This window comes from Lissotriton helveticus, chromosome 2_1 (genome assembly GCF_964261635.1).
Source record: "Lissotriton helveticus chromosome 2_1, aLisHel1.1, whole genome shotgun sequence".
In the NCBI taxonomy this organism is placed as follows: domain Eukaryota; kingdom Metazoa; phylum Chordata; class Amphibia; order Caudata; family Salamandridae; genus Lissotriton; species Lissotriton helveticus.
Genome location: NC_136059.1, coordinates 376,081,385 through 376,100,599, shown reverse-complemented (window position 1 = coordinate 376,100,599; position 19,215 = coordinate 376,081,385).

Genomic DNA, 19,215 nt, shown 5'->3' with positions numbered 1-19,215 from the left:
TTTGATATTTCCCATCCAGAGAGCTGTAGTGACACTGGATAAAATCTGGAATTGGAAACTGAGTTTACTACCTCTAGCTGTTTACGATTGTAAATATGTTGATACATAGTTCACCTATTTATGGCAAAATTAATTGTTTCCATAAAAAAATTAAAAAAACCTTCAACGGTGAGCCATTCAGAATAGAGTGCACGATGCAAGTATTGGCTAAGTTGGCAGGGTGTGCCCAGACGAGGGTCCCTTTCTCTCTTTGCCACTGGATTCAAGCTAGCCTGGCTGATGAAGGGTGTTACCGAGAAACTGGTTCCAGTACAGGGAAGACCTGGCTTGGCAGTTTGGGCTGGACTGTTCCCATGAGGCACATGGTCAAGACTGATTTGCATGTAGCTGGGTCTGAACAGAGGTGGCAAGGTGAGCTAAAGAATGATGATGGATTCAACCCAGATCTGTGACTGGGGGTGCGTGTCTGAAAAGTTTCAGCGCTCCGTCCATCATCTCCTTGTGTTTGCTTTATTGGTTATCCCTTACACAACACCAGAAAGCTTCCAAAATTAAAAACTGAAACATAACTTTGATCTCACATTCCAGAACCTGCTAATTATGTACACCAAGAGAGGATTTCTTACTGCCAGGTGCTTTAGCCTGTAAGAGCTCGGTAACACATAATTTAGCCCTACTGTCCTCAACATGGACCTTTAAATATGTGTAATACAGGGTATAGCTGTGATGTGAGAGACTTACAGCTGGACGATTTATGTTTCCTGAAGACCAGCTTCACTGCCAGATGGCTGATACTTATAAACATGTGTGAACTAAGAGATAGATTTTCTGTAAGATCTTGGTAACCTAACAAATATTCCTATAGTTGGGGCCCTCAAAGGGATACCTATGCAGTCAAAATCCTAAACCTGTAATAACTATTACCTAGGCCATAGCACTGCTGTCCTAGACATGAAATTGCAAGATCCCTGTAACCTAAGTAATAGTTGCAATGTAAGGTACCTGAAGCTGCCTCTATAACACATTTTCCATAAGCCTGAGCCTTTCAGATCTGAATATTCTGAGGGGTTGCTTTAATGGCTGCTGCTCAAGGCTATAAACCCTCTTTAACATATCACACAGCTCTGCTGCCATCAAAGGGTATTAGGCCCACAAGGGCTTAATGTAACTCTAAATTCAAGATTAAACTGGTTTCACATGAATATACGTAGCGTATTACAGTTTGAGATTGATAGAGAGTGCACGTATAAACATGCAACATTACAAGGGTGTGAGACAAAGCATTATGGAATTTTAGCAGAAAGAAAGCCCAGGCAATTAATCAGTGTAAATAACTAGAGAGAGAATAAAGTATAATTGAAAACTGGAGTCAATTTAGGAACAAGGAAAAGAAATTGAAAAAAGAAAAAAGACGTGAAAGTGAAATATGTTGTCTATGTTTCTCACTGGGAAGCACATATGTCTGTGGAGGTAGCTGAAATGTGTCAAATGATAGCTTCAAGTTTTGTGAGAACCTCGATGGTGTGGCTCCCTTCTGTGCAATACAGGATAAGGAGTGTGGTTAGAAGCGTGAGCAGATTAGCTGAGTCTGCATTGAGCCATCCGCCATTGATCAGGAGAGCCACGATGGTCAGCACAAGTGCGGAGTGACAAGAGTATGCAGAGATGCCCCTTGAAAGAAACAAAGTGCATAAGGCTATCCAATGGGATACTGAGGAGGTCAGTGAGTTGGAATACCCCTGAAATCTGACCAGATCAGAAGGTAAGCGCGAATCGCTTGGCCAATATTGCAGCAGATTGGATCGCATAGTAAGGTGCAAGCTGAGCATAGCTCTTCGTGAGCCCTAATGAATGAACGAGTTACTCACATCAATAAAACATAAAAATGTCAGCTACTGAACTGAAAGAAAAGGAGGAGGTGGCGATGAGTGTCTTTGAGGACACTATCGGTGAAACATTTAGACAAGCGAACGCTAACAAACAAAAGACAATGGGTAAAGAGAATGAAATTACCAAACTAAGGGAGTTGGACATTTTTTTTAAATCGTAACTATCAAAATGGTGGGTGATTAAGTCCCTGCAGAGGTACTTGTAGGTGGGTCCTGTCCAAGGGGCTTGTGTATTTTGATATTTCCCAGCTATGACAACCAGAATCCAGACATGCTGAAGGAATGGGATTTCAAAAACAGGGAATCATCTAAACGCATGCTGGAAATTCTAGTGAAGTATGTCGAAACAGGCTGGAAGCAAATTGCAAACAGAGTTAAGTAAAATAAAACATCAAGAAATGGTGAGCAAATTTATGAACCAGATGAAAGCAAGTTTAATGAAGCTTGAAGACACAATACAGCTTAGGAAAGCGGAGAAGTGTAGACGAGATAAGCTTGATTCAGAAAGGGGACAAATATTCATGTTTGCCCATAAATGTATGTAGGCAAAGGGTAGCTGAAGCAAATAGGATAGGACAGGAACCAGGAAACCTGGAAATGAGCAGCAGGTTAATTTCGGAAGTAGACACTGATGAAGGTACAAATGCAAGTGGAAGTGGTAGAGGAGTTTCGACAGTGCTGGATGAATTGTAATTTTTAAGACAAGGCAGACTACGAACCCAACAGCAAGAACAAAAACAACAAGGAGAAAAAGGAGAAATAGAAGTGGCAGGAAGAGGCAAGAAAATTCCACCATTCACCAGGCAGCAAAAAGGGAACAAGTACAAATAACCTGAGATGCTCAGACCATAATTAATCTCATGGACATGACGCTAAGAGAAAAAGAAATGGAGATTTTAACATAAGGATTTTCATGCTGTCCTGAATCTGCTATTGATGACACACATACGAGAACAGAGCTTTTCAAGTTTATGAGGACAATGAAAATAAGGAAATATTTTGGGATACAGTCAAAAAGGAAAAACAAATTGTCAACGAGAAATATAGAACATGGGGAACAACTATCCGTAATGGATGGCAAACTTATGAAAATGTTGTATGAATTAGAAAATAAGAAATTGGGAGTTGCAGAGCCAGTAATGGAAGAGGACATTGTGGATCAATTGAGCATGGAAGTGGATGGAGCATGGAGCATGGAAGTGGATGGATAAGTGATTACAAACTTTAGACCATTGTCAAAATTTATGCCCGTAATGCAGAGAGATTCCATTGACTTATTTAATGATCGGGTAATCCAAAAATTGAAGGAAATGGTGGGATCGGACAATAGGGAAAAAACAACAAGAAACAAGTACATTTCCAACAACTTATAGACCTGATGACTAAACTTAATGCTAATACAGAGTGTGTTATTAGGAATTCTGATAAGGTCGAAAATATTGTTTTATAGCCCATACAAATGTATAAAATTGAAGCTTATAGGCCATGAATGACGTCACGTGTTATGAGAAAATCGCAAATACTGTATTGTTGGAAATGAATAAAAAATTCAAGAAGCAATTGGAGGAGTGGCATGATGCAGGATTGCTTAGTGTGTGGTACTGAAAATTCTGGACCCATGTCATAAACATCGTCGTATTATGACGATTTTGATATCAGCAGGCCGAGAATGACTAGTATACTATGCACAAGCATTTTCGTTATATTCGAGTGACGATTTCACCCTGAGACCAGAGATTCCGTCCTGAGCCCTCGGGTTCCATTTTGTGAACGACAGCCATTTTGTGATTGCCATCACATAGGCCGGTGACTAAGGCCAAAAACAAGTCTGAAGAACACATACACCTTTGCTGACTCCTGCACGACCTGGCCAAGCTGACTCCACTGCCCAAGGCCAAACCTGTTCGGTCAGTTCCTCTCCCAGTGGCCGAACGAGATAGTATCCAGGCACAACATGCCATAAACCTTTCATCACACACGAATCACGCCTAATCTTACATACACCTGTCTCTGTTCCTTACATTATGACCTGCTTTACAAGGAGGAGGTGCCCGAATTTATTAGGGGTCTGTCGATATCTGATGAAAATGTTGAGCCTTGCCGGGTGATTTATTTTGGGTTGGACAAACTGAAAATAAGCTTGTCATCATGATTCTGCCTTTTCTTTGTAGTAAAAATATGTGAATGGTCAACTGTAAAATCAGGAATGTTTGCCTGAAGCATAATATTTTGTATAAAAAGAGAAGGCTGGCTTTGTAAGTTTGAGCAGTCTCCTGAGAATATACACCGTGTTGTACTTCTAGGATACTTGTTACTGGCTGCAGCCAATAAATTCGATCTTTGACTTCACCTAGAAGACTCTGTGTTTCTGTAGTCTGAAACAGGAAGGACTCGAAGTCTTAGGGTGTGTTCCCTGGCACCGCTGGGTTCTGAAAAACCCAGTACTTCAAGTGTAGAAGAATATCCATCATATCCTTATCTAAGAGTAGTCCATCCCAAGAAACCAGTGCTTTATCTCATTCTAAAAGTTCATAAAAACGAAATAAAATCCCCCAGGTCGTCCCATCATTTCAGCCGAAGCAATTATGTATGAAAACATATCAAAATATGTAGATTACTTTATGAAAGAGTTTGTACAGTGTTTACCATCACAAACTCAAGACATTACTGACTTTGTATTTAAATCTTCAAATCCCTTGGAAAAAAGATTATACTTTGATCAAGATAGATGTAACATCTCTTTACATGAGTATTGATCATAATGATGGAGTGAGAGGAGTACAGCATTTTTTGAACAACACACCCGTAAAATTATGGAGACACACACTGATGCTACTACAGATGGTCAACATATGCCTCACAAATTTTTTTTTTCTTTTCGATGGGGAACTCTTTAGACAAATCAAAGGCACGGTGATGAGCTTCACCCCAGCTATGCAATTCTGCATATGGGCTGTTGGGAGCTGCAGGTGCTCCCAGTGGAATAGCAAGAGGAATGGCACAATTAGGTCATTCTTTGGTGCAGATTCATTGACGACTTGTTCGTAATCTGGAAAGGCTCAGTGGAGAGTGCGAAAAAATTTGTTCAGAAAATAAATCAAAATTATCTCAATTTGAGACTTAGGAGTGAAATAAGTATTCAGCAAGTTAATTTTCTAGATTTGACAGTATACGGGAAAGGTTATCGTTTGGAAACCAAGATTTTTATAAATCCCATGCGGGGCAATTTCCTTTTGCCTGCCCCGTAGTTTTCACTCCCTTAATTTGATATCTAGTATTCCATATGGGGAAAGTATAAGAGTAACAAGAAACTGCAGCAACAATGAGGAATTAGAAATAGCATTAACTGAGCTTGCAGATAGGTTCAAAGAAGGAGGATACTCAAAAGAGATTATATAGATGAAGCAAGAAGAAAAGACAATCAACTCTCAAGAGAAAAACTGTTATATAAACCCAAGAAAGAGTCCTATTTTCAGGTTGAGCATGACACACAGCAGTCAGAGGATTCTACAGAAAAACTGGCACCTCATTAGACATGACCCAATGATAGGAAAATTGATACCAAAGAAACTGGGTATTGCGTTCAGGAGAGCCAGGTCAATGAGGGACTATATAGTGAAGAGCAGTCGGAAGAGAGGAAGAACTCAACCTGGCTGGGGCAGAGTAATGGGTTTGAAACATGTAGTAGATGTAAGGCCTGTCTCCATGGTAAAAACACCACAGAGTATGAATTACTGTTTCAGAAAAGGAAGAGAAAGATCAGAGGACAATATACATGTAAGACTGAATATGCAGTATATGTACTGCCATGTCCTTGTGTTCTACTTTATGTAGGGAGTACAGTATTACAGGTACACAAGAGAATACTCCAACATGTTAGAGTAATAAAAAACAAGGATAGGAATTACCCAGTAGCAAGGCTCTTCGAAGAAAGCCAGCAATGCTGATCTATTGAAATATGATGTGATCGAGTAAATCCCTAAGAACAGAAAGGGTGGAGATAGGGAGAAGGCTTTAAGATGTCTGGAATCAAAATGCATTATAGAACTGAACACAAAGAAACCGACAGGGCTCAATGCAGAAGAAGACACACAATTATGATGATCCCCAATGTAATTTTCCTCCTGGAAAAGCAATTATGTTGGGGTGTTGAATAAAGATTTTAATGTTTCAGTATACGGTTTTAATGTGAAGCACAAATGGAAGACCCACCTTAGCACAAGCACTTTATGTTAACACTTTATAAATGCGTTGCAAATCTAAGAGCAGCATTTTACTTTTTTTGTATTCAGTAAAAAGATGATTGAGACATGGAATACTATTAGGGATGCGAACCCACAGGGGCTGAATTCAGCAGTAAGGACTATGAGATTCCATCCATAGAAATGATTTCATACTAGGATATTGCATGTGATGTTTTTCATTGGACAAAATGTATGGAGATGCACTTTACCACAAGCACTTTAGTGAAACGTCATTAAAAAATTAAAAATAGGAATGAGTTTGTAATTGGAAGTAATCAATGTTGAGGAGTGTTGCATTGGATGTGAGCCTATATTAGAAAATGAGTAACATGAGATTGCATTCAAGAAAGGATTTTTGAAATATATGCAATAAGTGATGATATGTAGATAAGGTTGTAATTATATTAACATAGCTCTCTCATCAAAGGGTATTAGGCCCACAAGGGCTAAATGTAGCTCTGAAATCAAGATAGAACTGGTGTTTCTCACATATATGTGGCCTATTAAAACATGTGATTGATGGAGCGTGCATGTATGCACGTGTGTGAGACAAAACGTTATGAAGTTTTCACTAATAGAAACCTCAGGCAATGAATCAATGTAAATAACTAGGATAAGAAGAAATTAATTTTAAAAAGAATAATGCGACATGAAAGTGAAATATGTTGTTTATGTTTATCACTGGGAAGCCTGTATGCACTTTAAAATAGTTTGAAAAATTGTACCCTTTAGTGCGAGTGTGGCTGTGGCGGCGGCTGAGACGCGTGAAGCAGTAGCTTCAATAAACATTAAGTTTTGTGAGTACCTCAATGGTGTGGCTCCCTTCAGTGCAATACAGGAGAAGTAACGTGTTGGCAGTTATAGTTAGGACCTAGTTTATATAGGAAGAGCGTTTTTTCATTTGCCAATAACTTTGGCGTCTTGACGAATCCCGGCAAAATTTTCAAAACTAGTTTAACGCTCAATTCAGCTGCTGTTTTAATTATTTTGGGATGGTCCATCAAGTGTGGGCAGAGGAAAAGGGAGGATCCCAAAATGTTTTTTTTCCCATCCTAATTTCCATCGGAAATTTTAGACTCAGTTCCAGTCTGAACTACTGAACAGAATTACACCAAATTTGGCAGAAAGTTGGCTGTTGGTCAAGAAAGTCTGTTTGGCGACCCCCGTGCCCTGGGGACCGACCCCTCCCCAGGGAAAAATGTGAAGTTAATGTGGGGTTGCATGTGCCCCCGCAGCTCTGGGGACTTCCACCTCCCTGGGGCAAAATAAAACATTAATGCGGGGGCATATGGCCCCCGGCAGCCCCAGGAACCACCTCCTTCCGGGGCTATGTAGTGCTAAGAAGGGGGCAGCGCGGTCCCACTCCTGGAGAAATAGATGGCCCTGGGGATCGCTATCCCTCAGGGACGGCTCCTGATCTGTCCCAGGGTGCCCACCCAGGGACATAGCTGTTTGCTATAGCTCGGCTGGAGCTTTACCGCTCCCACCAAACCATAGCAAACTATCCTCCACCTCTAGCAAGCAAGAGCATAAAAAATGATCTCTCTTGATAGAAAGGAGCACAATTGCTTTAACAGAGAGGGAGCTGCATGGTAGCAGCTCCCTCTCTGTCAAAGCAATGCCGGCACCCCCAGGAGGTGGGGAGCCAGCAAGGACTGCTGGGGTCTCATGGCCCCCAACTTTACAAAGTATGTGCCCTGGGTGGAACCATGGCATCCACACTACAGGCCATACCAAGGGGATTTGGGCACCCATGGCTGAATTGTACCGGGAGGGGGGCCTTGCGATGCCCTCCCATTAAGTATTAAAAAATGAAAAAAAGAGGCCTAACCCTGGGGAATGTATTCCCGGGGCCGAAATTGCCTTGGGGTGCACTAGTAGGGCTACTACTAGTAGTGAGCCATAAGGTGCGTTTGCAGAGTGGTTGAGAAAGGGGGTGTGGCCTCCTACGTCTCAGCAATACCGCTGTACTTACTGGAGGTAACAGGAGGTGTGGTTGGGCCTCAAGGGTGTCCTTGGTGGCTAACTACCCCTCCGGTTACCTTCAGTAAGTCCCACACAGTGGGATTGGTAAGAAGCGTTCAGAGGACCCGCCGCCTTTCTCTACGACTCTGTAAGCGCAGCTCCTGGTGCACTACTAATTGAGGGATGAAGTCCACTTTACTCCTGAGGGACCTTGGGGGCCAAGTAGCCATTCTGGTACCTCCTTTAAGTTTTACACAGCAGGATTCCTACGAGCTGGTTCGAGGCCCAGCCCCCTTTCTTTACCACTCTGCAAACGCAATTACTAGTTAAAAAACGACAGAGTTAGGAATTAGCATTTAACAAAACTTAGAAATTCACTGAAAACCCTAAAGGTTACGAAGATGTTATAATTAGGAAATAGATTTTTTTTTAAATTTGAAATTCACTGAAAAAAACAAAGGTTACAGGGACATTATAGCTAGGGTGATATTTCACTCATACAAAACCAGATAAATTCAGCAGTTATAGTTTGCTGAGCTAACTATAACTCGCGTCCCCGCAATGCACTGCTTATGACCTCACATATTACATCACTGATGACATCATCTGGTGACTGCGAGTGTTTCTAAAATGTTTATGAGTGTTCATTAGATATACACCTGATGAATCAGTGGATGTATGAGCGCCTGTATGGATGATTTAGTGGGTGAGTGAGTGATTATATGTGTCTCAGTGAATGTATGGGTGAGGGACTAATTTGTGTGAATGTCTTTATCAGTCTGTCAGTTGGTGTGAAAGAGGCTGCATGGGTTGGTGAGTAGGGACATGAATGACTGTATGGGTTATTGATTGGTTTTCTGAGTACCTGTATGGGTGTATGTGTATGTGTGTGTGCGGGTGAGGGGGTTTGTGACTCTCTGCATGAATGACTGAGTGGGTGAATCACTGGCTGTATGGGTTTGTGAGTGCATCTGAGAGGGGCTGTATGGGTGAGTGAGTGTACGTAAGGCTGTGTTGGTGAATGAATGGATGTGTCAGTGGTATATGGGTGAGTAACTGCATATGTGAAAGGCAGTATAGGTGAGTGTTGGAGTATTTAATTGACTGTGAGTGAGAGATTGTGAGAGTGGCTGTATGGGTGAGTGTGTACTTGTATCAGTAACTGTATAGGTGAGTATGTATGTGTTAGTTTGTATATGAATACGTGAGTTGGTGTGTGTTTAACTGCATAGGTGAGTAAGTGACTGTGTGATTGATTCTATGGGTGAGTGAGTAAGTGTGTGAGTAGCTGTATGAGTGTATGACAGTGTGTGAGTGGCTGTATGGGTACATGAGTGGATATGTCAGTAGCTGTATTGGTGAGTGAGTGGGTGTATGAGTGACTGTATTGGTGAGTGAGTGGATGTGTGTGTAGACGCATGAATCAGTGAGTAGGTATGTAAGTACTGGTATGAGTGGGTCAATGGTTTTCAGAATCGTAGTGTGAAAGCTGGAGTGGGTGTATGAAAGGTTACATGGGGGTGTGAGTGGTTCGCAGAGATTCTGTAGATGATGTGAAGAAATTTCCTCTGCCAATCATTCTCTATATACTGAAAAACTCCATTCCAAAATCCCTGAATAGGGCGGGCACAGACCTAATGTGTGTGACCAATTTGCACCCACCCTTGACATACATCTAAAACGCAGATTCGACAAGCTAGGATTCATTTGGGCGAGAAATTGTGGAGTCCTATATACCAACCATTTACTAAAAAATAACATTCTGCACCAATTGGCACCTCTCAAAACACTGGAAGTTAGTCTGTTAACCTTGTCCCACATGTTTTATGTTAATTGCAACCCTTCATACTTTTCCCATTTAATAATAGCTTTTTTGTCTAAGGTTGGGCCCTTCAATGAGGCGAGCAACCTTTTCCATTCCCCAGGACATTTATGGTTTGAATCTTCAACTAACATGGGGGCCACTTTTTGGATCCTGCTGATCTGGGTCACATCTTAATCAAGGAATACCTTACTCAGTGTTTTAAATGAGCCAAGAAGCAAGAAGTCACCTCAAACAAATTCACTGACTTCAGACAAACATATCCACCTCTCACCAGATAGAAAATCTGCTAACAATTTGAAACCCAGTTTCACCCATTTTTGCACTATATCAGGTGCCTTATTGATGCTGGTATGTATGATCATTTCTGACAAAGGCATAACTGCATTAATAAATAAGGAATAGCATATCTGCTAAGAAGATCCATACGCCTCTGGAGAAACCACTTCAAACTTTTGTAACAAAGCTTTTTAGGTGACTTTGATAGTTTTAGTACATTGCATATATCTTATTCTTCAAAGATCAGTTGCATTAAATTATTATTAAAACAAGCCATTGTGAGGTTTAACATTAAACCTAGACGTGTACTGTGCAACGTATGCAAAACAATAATCCCTAAGATTAGGGAGCACCACACCACCTTTTACTACTTCTTCGTATGAAGTGCTAAGTGCCACTCTGACAGATTTCTTTTTCTAGATGAATGATGTAAACATAGACTCCACTTTTTTAAGGTAAACTGTCATTAAAAAGCATGGAATTGTTGAAAAAAGAAAATTAAGCAGAGGTTGAATCGACATTTTGATTTAGGCAACCCTTCATAAAAAAGTTAAAGGAAGAGAATTCCAAAAATACATATAGGTCTTGTATTTTTAAAAGCAGAGGGGGGAAATTGAAATTGTATAAATCCTCAATCCAGGAAGAAATCCTGATGCCTACATATCTTTTTGGTGACGCATTAACATAGAAGACTATAGCTGAGTGTAATACGTCAGGGATGGAATCACATAAATAATTTCTGTTTTCTTCCTATTAATTCTGTAGCCCCCCAATTTATTTTAATGTGCAAAAATCTCAAACACTCTCTCCTGCAAGCCTGTATTTGTATCAAGAATTAACATAATATCATCGGCATATAATTTTATTTTCCCCATCTGTACTAAAGGGGAACGGATGTTGGCACTCTCCCTAATAGCTATTCAAAGGCTCAATAAAAAAGGCAAGAGAATCGGGGATAGAGGACATCCCTGCCTAGTTCCCCAAAGGACTTGTCATTTCCCCACCTCTGAGGCATTTATAATGATATTGGCTTCAGCATTGAGGTACATCCTGTGTATTAACCCCGTGATCTGGGATGGAATACCAAGTCTGGATAAAATACAGAACAATGTATCCCAGACCACAAGGTCAAATTCCTTTTCAGCAACTAGTAAAAGTACGATCGTCGGAACCTTATTTACTGAGAAGTAATCCAGTTCTTCGGCTAAATTGTGTGTGTTTGTGCCCAATTACCATCCAGCAATAAAGCCATTCTGACCCAAATTAGTCAATTGGGTTGCAATTAGATTGAATCTATTGATTGATTTGATTTTGATTTATCGATTTATAAAGCGCAGCGTATGCCCGAAGGCACCTTGGCGCTGGATTCGGCCGAACAGATGAGTAGACGGGTAAGTCATATCTATGGGATTCCAACAGGTCGATTGGAGAATAGCCATGTTTTCAGTAGTTTTCGGAAAGAGATAAGTGATGTGCTGTTTTTTGTCGATAATGGCAAGAGATTCCAGTTTTTTGCAGTTCACAAAAGGAAACTTCTGCCTCCCCATCGAACCTGCTTGAACTTGGGTATTTGTAGCAGTTTTTACTGAGAAGATCATAGGTTTCTATATGGCACGTACCATTTCAGGTGCGATCTCAAATACAAAGGTGCTGTGCCCTGGAGCGCCTTGAATGCAATAGATTGTGATTTGAGTTTAATTATTTTTTCCACTGGGAGCCAGTGGAGGGTTTTAGTCGATGTGAGACTGGTTCATATTTAGGGATGTTTATTAGTCTGGCTGCGGCATTCTGCAGTCTTTGTAGTTTTTGTAAATATTGTGCTTGTATCTCCACATAGAAGGCGTTACCATGATCCAGTCTGGACAGCGCTAAGGTGGTAACAAGTGTCTTTAAAGCTTCCAGGGAAATAAAATAACTAATCTTCCTGATCATCTTTAAAATACCGCAGAACGTGGCAGAGAGCTTGTTGAGTTGGCTGTCAAATGTCAGTCTATTGAGCAGTTTCTCCAATACCTTAGATGGAAATGGTATTCTAGAGATTGGCCGATAATTACCAGGATCCAGGTGGGGCTTCTTCAGCAGAGGTAGTACTGAGGCTAGCTTCCACGCATCCGGGAACTGACCTGACTGTATTATCTCTGTAAATAATAAATCAAGTTGTTCACTGAGTATTTCAGGGAACAGGTGGAAGATTTTGGGAGGACAGGGATCTGACGGGGCTTCTGTTTAGTTGCCTTTACTACTTGGACAATCTGTTCCCACGAAGGTTTTGGGAAGATGAAGCTAGTTTGTGGCCCTGACCTTGGTAACTTGGTGGAGGGAAAATTACTGTCTAAAAAGGTTTTATATACTGTCTCTACCTCATTTATAAAAAACTGACCCAAGGTAATGCAGAATTCCGGACTACTAGCTGTCTTAGATTTGACCGGAAACTTGGCTGTTTTTTTTTACTGTGGCAAACAATTCCCTACTGGAATTATTGGCCTCCATGATTTTTGATGTAAAGTATTTGCTTTTTTCCTCAATGATCAATCTCTTATATTCTGTCAATGATTGTGCATATCTTATTTTGATAGCCTGATCATAGTTTATCCCCCACTGTCTTTCAGTTCTTCTACAAAGCAATTTTTGAACTCCTAGTTTTTCCGAGAACCAAGGTTCGAAGGGCTTTTTCCTTCTGGGGATGAAGGTTTTTCGGGGGGCTGCATCTTCTACTGCATTTTTTACCCATGAGGTTAGTTTGTGGACCGCTTCATTCGTATCCAATAACACCTTTGGCTTAGTTTGATGTAGTGAAGTCTGGAAGTTAATCGTGTTCATTTTGTCCCAGTCTTGATACGTGAGTGTGACCGGTGTAGTAATGGTTGATGATTGTTGCGAGTAGGCCATAATGGTGAATAATATGGCTCTATGGTCTGACCAAGGGACTGGTGCCACCTCTAATATTTTGAGCGTAATGTTGGAGGTAAAGATTCCGTCCAGAACGTGTCCTGCAGCATGAGTCTCTTGTTTTACTAATTGTTACATAGAGAAACCTGACATAACATCAGTGAGTACAATGGTATTATGATCGTTTGCGTTTTCAAGGTGGTAATTAAAATCTCCTCAGATTGTGTAATCTGCGCAGTTAATACTGGCTTCCAGAAAAGGACTTATACTGTCCAAGAAGGGAGTCTGGGCCTTAGGAGGATGATATATTAAAAGTCCTTTTAATGAGTAATTATTATTTAGCAATATCTGAAATGCTAACAGTTCGTAATCCTGGGTAGTACCTGAAGGTGATCCTGTTACTAATAGCTCTTCTCTAGCAATAATGGCTAGCCCCCCTCCACGCTTGAATGTTCTATCAGCTCTAGTGATGGTGTATCCAGTTGGGAGTGCAAGTGCCAAGCCAGTGTCTGAAGCTGCATCAGCCCATGTTTCTGTTACGAAAACCAGATCGAGCTTATGGCTTTCTATCATTTCTGCGATTTACATATTATGTTTTATTAACGAACGTGCGTTGATTAGCATGGCTTTAGTGTCTTTAGTGATAAGTGAGTGTGCTGGTTTATATGGTGATGTGCACTTCTTAGTTTTCGTAGATCTAATCTGCAACATGCAGTACTCGAATTTTTTGGGCTCCTTCAAAGGGTTGAATCTTAAGCAACATGCTGTTTTACGCCCTGTGTCCCATTTCACTAGCTCATCTCGTTAATATGTAGCCTTCTTAGGTTCAATGTATTGAGATGCAGCGGTTCTGGTCCTAGGCACGGGCCGGGCGCAGACGGGCTTGCCTTTGGCATGCCCGCTGAGCGCATCCGCTGCGCGTGCTCTCTGGCATCCGGTTTTGTAGTGTTTCTTTCGCGCCAAGACCTGTCGCGTCAGACCGGGGCGAGGAGTGAAAGCTAAAAGTGCAAAATGTGCAGGATTTGAGAACAGTGACAATTTCTTTTTAAAAACGGAGATTCTAGCAGCAAATATCTTTTAAAATGTACACATGACACAGTGAGCTAAAAAGCTGGCAGCGCCGCCGTCACACAGCACAACAATTTTGTAATTATTTTATAGTCGACGTTTGATCAAGTAATTGGGTGATATGATTTTGGATTTGTGCCGTCTTTCACCCTTTTAAAAAAGCTTTCTACATTCCCCACGTGAAATGATGCTGAAATAGGGCCCCCTTCCACCATTATGATGGCGACTAGTAAAAACAGTCAATTAAAACATCTAGAAAAGTTTTTTAAAATTCCATCGAAAGGCCATCAGGCCCTCATGCTTTACAGTGTGGGAAATTCTTTACTACCTCCTCCAGTTTTTCTTTGGAGAACGGTCGAATAAAATTGGGAGATTGCAATCTGCTAAAACCCTTTCCTGCTTAGCCCTGTCCAGTTCTCTTTTAATCGCCTCAAATGAATTCCGAAGGTAGTTTTCATAGCTATACTTAATAGTCCTTTCTAGAGTTTGTTTGTGTAGTTTAGCCTTTTTGCAGTTTTTGGCATCCTTCCCTTTTATTAGCCCTCTGATATAGGCTTTTAAAGTGTCCCACACTATACTTTGAGAAGCAGAGTGGTGATTTATTCCCAAGAAAACCTTTATCTTCTCTGTACAAATACTGACCCAGCCTTCCTCCTGTAAATACTGCTTATTAAAAATCCAGCTTTTGGAATGCTCTGTGACTTTTCCCAACGATATCTCAAGAAAGATCATAGAATGGTCTGAAAAACCATTAGGGAGAGTCCACTGATCTTTAAAAGCCAGAGCACGGGAGAGTAGACAAAAATCTACACGAGATGAGCTGCGAAATCGTCCCAAGCGACAAGTATACTCAGTTTTTGTGGGATAAGCCACCCTCCATGGCTCGGATAACCCCAAGGTTTTCTGATAGTTCTGTAACACCTTTAAGGTTTTAGGCTGTAACTGCCTCTTTGATTTTACTGAGGAATCTAGTCTGGGATTTTGTAAAAAGTTACAATCCCCACCGAGAATAATTTCACCTGGAATTCGTAATCAAGACTGGAGCTGCTCCTCAGATGGTGCTTTCTTCTGCTAGTGTATACAAACTTGCGAAAGTAAGACGTCTTGATAGTATCAGACAGCTGACCCAACACCAACGTCCACCTGTAGCACTAAAAAAATTAACTATTTTGGCACCGAGGCTTCCGGCTATGAAAATATGTGCAGCCTGTGAATATAAAAACCCCTATAAACAGCCCAGGATTTAAACAATGTGAATCCAACAGTTTACCAGTGGGAATATGTGTTGTTTAAACAAAAATAACTGATGGCTTCTCAGCTTTAATCCAGGCTTCTTTCGCACGTGATTTCTTTTTATTGTTAAGACCATTCCCATAAAAAGAGGTCACCTTGAAAATATTGTTCAACATCATCACAGCTATCTAAGGTATATCAAGCCTCCCCGGCTATGGCCTTTTGCCCCATACTCAATATAATCCCACTTGTCCCTACACTGCTTGTCTAATGCACAAAACATGTGTGCCTGACCTTTACGTATTAAAAACCACCCTATTGAAATATAGAACTGTTGTAATCCAAAGATATGATCAATCCCACATTCTGATGTTCTAAGAAAACTACATGTTTGTACAATACGAACATTTGGATCTTTTTTATCTGCCCCCCCCCCCCAAACCCACCACCGAACCCCCCCAGGACCCTCTTCCCCAAGCAATGGTGAGTGGCTCGCCTTGCCGCCCACACCAGATATGCTTCCTCCCCCTAGTGAGATAATGGTACCGTGACATTATGCCAAGACTTAGCAGCCCCTCTCCTCCAAACCCCTACAACCGGACCCCCCCCCAAAAAAAAGATCTGGGATGCCACCCTACAAAAGGCACATAAGCTTAATGATTAGCCTATCCACCGACTCAGATGGCAGTGAAACCGCACTGACTAAATACACTAAGCAGGCGCATATACAGATGAAATGAAAGAGACTAGGACCAATTTGAAATCTGCTATAAAAGCTCTTGCACCTCTGAGACATTACAAAATAGGTGGAACTGCCATTTTACAAGCCCCTTCAACTTGGATTGCTGTGCGATCCTTGCCAGAGCCACCTGAGCTTTGACCAGATGAAGCATTTTTACAAATTCTTTCCAGCACCTGGCTGCAGAGGCAGACATATCTGAAAAAATACGACAAAGAGGAACCTCAGGTGTAGTGAACTGTCTCTGTCCTGCTCTTGAATTCGCTAGCCCCCAAAATTTGCCCGCATTGTATGAGGGAATGTTGAATTAGGAGGTAACTGTGCTGGTACACGATGAGCTCGAGTAATAGTGAGGTCACCGGAATATTGCGGCAGGACATGGGTTTTATGAATGAATCCACCCAATGAACAGCTTGTTGACCCTCACATCCCTCCGGAAAGCCCAACGATACGAAAATTGAAGTGCCAGGAATGATTTTCCAATGGCTACAGATTGCTTCTGAGGGTAAGCTTCTGCTTGTGAAACAAGTCCAGCTCCTTCTGCCTCGTAATGACCTGATCCTCGGGTTCTGAGATCCGGAATTCAGCTTCATTTAGACTCTATAGTATCCTCAATCTTTGAAAAATCTGGTGTCCAGAGTGATAATTTCTGTCGCCTGAGAGGTTTTAAGATCTCTAATCCGATCAAGAATAGGTTTGAGCATATTTTTAGCATCCCGTTGCGGAATACCTGTTTTGCTCCCCTGCTGAGGAACTTCACTAGACTGATCTACATCACATTGCCCCTCCTCATTGACTAAGATGGCCCCCTCATTTGTTTCTTAATACATACAGTGACGAAGGATCCTGTGAAGCTGATGGAAGTGAATGAGCCGTGGCTTCTTAGTGATCATCTAAGATGGTTGAATCAGAGGAGCATGGAACAGTAAAATTAAAGCTCTCTGATGAATCACCCCCAGGACATAAACCCAACTTGGTTTTTGAGAATAGAGGATAGTCTTTAATTTTGGACTAACTTGCTGCAATCTCATGAGAAGGCGTCATTAACTGTTCTGCTAATGGCTGATTAAGTAGCATTACTCCAGCATCAGGGCTATTGATCCTTAATGAGTGAGAGATATTTTGCTCATCCATATCTGCTTTGGGGATTTAGAGGACTCTGATGCACTAGGACTACTTGAATGGCTTTCAATATTGGTAGTCATTACGAGATCTTTTCGCTGAGAGGCAGTGGGGTTTGCACGGGCTGTAGCCTGCCCCATGCGCCTTTTCACCCTCTGTGCCGGGACTGATGGATCTGTGTTGGCAGAGGTGCCAGGCGTCTTTCAGTTACTTTGCATGCTTTACCCAGTTCTGATCTTCAAACTGTCTCACCAGCTTAAATTAGCCACAATAATCTCCGGATACATTCACCAGAACACACAATACATTAATCACAGATTGTAGAAAATTGCCCACCCAGCAACCCTCAACCGGGAAGTGATCCCACGGCCTGCATTAACAAACCTACAGGGCAAAACACTAAACCCCCATGAGTTGGCCTGAGCTCGTCCTGTTGTTGGTTCTGTTGAGCTGAATGACGGGGTAGAACCTCCAAAGAAGAGAGAAAGAAATGTGAAGATATGACCAGGAAATGACCAGGTCACTGTCCAGACCATGAGGCAAACTACAGCAGACTATCCCCGACTTGCTGCTAGAACCAAATGTTGCTCTAGGAAAGTATTGCATCTTAAAAAACCTTTTTGCATGCTGCCTGGCGCCGCCATTGCACACCGCCACGGCCGGATCCGACTATGGGTAGCATCTGACATTGGGCATTGGGCGCAGGAGAAGGAACTCTCGCCAATCATCCATGAGTCATCCCAAGAGAGAATACTTGTTATTGAACAACAAACAAGTTACAGTACACATCTGGCTTAATGACATAAACCTTGACTGCTTGAACCCCAACTTTCACTAAATGCCAAGTCACTTGGATTCACCCACATCCACCTCACCCTCAAGGAACATATTGGCAAAAAACTAAGATGGCATGGTACCATCTCCCTCTTCCAGAAAGCAACTTTAGAACTACTATTCAAGCCCTTGGACTTTAGTATCTGAATGTGATAATTTCCCACTCATGGTCTCCCAGATTCCACACTAACACCCGTTAGGGACATCCTACATTCCACAATATATCTCATTTAGAGCCTGAAAAAATATGATCACATCACTCCCATCCTGGTGGAACTCTATTGGCTCCCCTTGTTGACCTGCACTAACTGCAAAACCAACTGCATAATTTACAAAGCCATCACAAGCAACGCACCCTGCCCCCTTATTTTGCAGAAAAGCTCACCATTTTGGGTGGTTCTCGTCATTCTTACAGCCAGGAAACCATCACACTGCAGACTAAGAAGTGTGAAAAAGAAAACCAACAGCAGGCCTTTTCAATGTATGCACCCAGGATTTGGACCAACTTCCCTGTATTCACCAGGACCACCCAACGCTGCTCTAATTTAGGAGAGTTGATGACTAACTTAGTTAAAGAACGCTGTATCACAATGTATTAACTGAACACAACCTAGTTTCATGTCCTATTACTGGTTGTCTTTATGCTCGCCTGGATCATGTATACCACTCTGTTGCCTTTTGGCAAGTTTAGCATCATGAAAATACCATTTATATACAGACATGCATTTATAAAATCTCCAATTGTCTTCCAGTGCTCTTTGTTCAATAGCTCTTTCAAAGAATGTTGGCATTTTATTTGAAGTGTATCTAAACAGAGGTTTCCATCTAGAAATCTTCCATAATTTGATTGCATTCATCTAAAAAAACAAAAGATGATCATCAGAACAATTTACAAAAATGTTCAAGCATCAGAGTCCGAGAATTTGTTGTCTAGTTAGATAGGATTTCAAATATTTAAGATAGTAATAGGAACTCTATTTATAATTTAATCTTCCTTCTGGATATATTCCTTGAGAAATCAGCTTATTATCAACGTTTTATTACATAAAATAATTATTATGAAAATACCATGTAGATACAGTCATGCATTTATAAAATCTCCAATTATCTTCCAGTGCTCTTTGTTCATTA